This window comes from Triticum dicoccoides, chromosome 1B, assembly GCF_002162155.2.
Source record: "Triticum dicoccoides isolate Atlit2015 ecotype Zavitan chromosome 1B, WEW_v2.0, whole genome shotgun sequence".
NCBI classification, from domain to species: domain Eukaryota; kingdom Viridiplantae; phylum Streptophyta; class Magnoliopsida; order Poales; family Poaceae; genus Triticum; species Triticum dicoccoides.
In genome coordinates, this window is record NC_041381.1 from 584,638,688 (window position 1) to 584,640,687 (window position 2,000).

Here is a 2,000-nt window from a genome sequence, read left to right on the forward strand (position 1 = left end):
TGGGGTTTATATCATATTGCTTGAGTTTATCCCTCTACATTATGTCATCTTGCCTAATGCGTAACTCTGTTCTTAAGAACTTAATACTTTAGATGCATGCTAGATAGCGGTCGATGTGTAGAGTAATAGTAGTAGATGCAGAATCGTTTTGATCTACTTGTCGCAGACCTGATGCCTATATACATGATCATGCCTAGATGTTCTCATAACTATGCACTTTTCTATCAATTGGTCGACAGTAATTTGTTCACCCACCGTAATACTTATGCTATCTAGAGAGAATCCACTAGTGAAACCTATGGCCCCCGGGTCTATTTTCCATCATATAAGTTGATGATCTATTTTATTTTGCAATCTTTACGTTCCAATCTATATCATAAAAATACCAAAATATTTAACTTATTATCTCTATCAGATCTCACTTTTGCAAGTGGATGTGAAGGGATTGACAATCCCTTTATCGCGTTGGTTACAAGATTCTTATTTGTTTGTGCAGGTACGAGGGATTTGAGTGTAGCCTCCTATTGGATTGATACGTTGGTTCTCAAAAACTAAGGGAAATACTTACGCTACTTTGCTGCATCACCCTTTCCTCTTCAAGGGAAAACCAATGCATGCTCAAGAGGTAGCAAGAAGGATTTCCGGCGCCGTTGCCGGGGAGGTCTACGCACAAGTCAAGACATACCAAGTACCCATCACAAACTCTTATCCCTCGCATTACATTATTTTCCATTTGCCTCTCGTTTTCCTCTCCCCCACTTCACCCTTGCCATTTTATTCGCCCTCTCTTCGCCTCTTTTTTGCTTGCTTCTTGTGTCGTCGTTCGTCGTCATGGCTAGTCCTTCTATCATTGTTAGTACTCCCGATCATGAAGTTCTTAATTTTAAACAAAGGGAGGGAGAAAACCTAAAATATGCTTGGCATAGAATTTGCAATGCTCAGAATAGTTCTACTAGGAAGCAATCTACTTCCGTTCTTCTTCGCAATTTTTATGCAGGTATTACTCCTTGGAACAGATATATTCTTGATACCATTACCGGAGGGAATTTCTTGGGTAGCCATACTTTTGATTCTTATAATGCTATGATAGATTTGTTTGGTCCACCACCTCTTTTGGTTAATGGAACTGTTTTAACTTTGGAACATGTGATGCATAGGCTTGAAATTATTGAAAATAAAGTTTCCACTATAGAGTTAATTGAAATTTTGGATTAAAAGATCCACAACCAAATTACCCAATATGGATCTAAGGTTGGAGTTACTCTGATTTTTTTTAAATAAAAGGAACCTATAGTTAACGAAAGAATAGATCAAGATTCCACAAGAATCGGTAAACTTGAGGATATATTACCAACTTAGGGTCCGCCTTTTTTTCCGTGAAAAATACTCCAAATACTCCTATTACCAAAATTGCCAAATTAATGTATGTTTCTAAAAATAAGGTTGAATCTTCTAGTAAGGAAAATGAGGATTTCAAATCAATAAGTGTTCACCCCAATTTTTTGCTACAAATGAATTTCTTGATTTATTGCCGAGGAGTTTAATCATTAATAAAAAGAAGGAAACTCCCAAGGGTTATATGTGTTTTATTGAATAATTGAATGCCAAATATGGCAATACTTAGATCTATTCTTGTTTTCATGCCTGGCTAGGGGCGTTAAACGATAGCGCTTGTTGGGAGGCAACCCAATTTTATTTTTGTTGTTTGCTTTTTGTTCCTGTTTAGTAATAAATAATTCATCTAGCCTCTGGTTAGATGTGGTTTTATGTTTTAATTAGTGTTTGTGCCAAGTAAAACCTTTAGGATAACCTATGGTGATAGTTAATTTGATCTTGCTGAAAAACTGAAACCTTTGCGCGCACGAGAATAATTTTCATAAATCACAGAAACGTGCTTTTCAGTTGATTCGTTTTGCAGACGATTGTTAGACAAATTACCTAGGACTTCCTAATTTGGTAGAAGTTTTGAGGTTCCAGAAGTGTTCGAGAGTTATAGATTG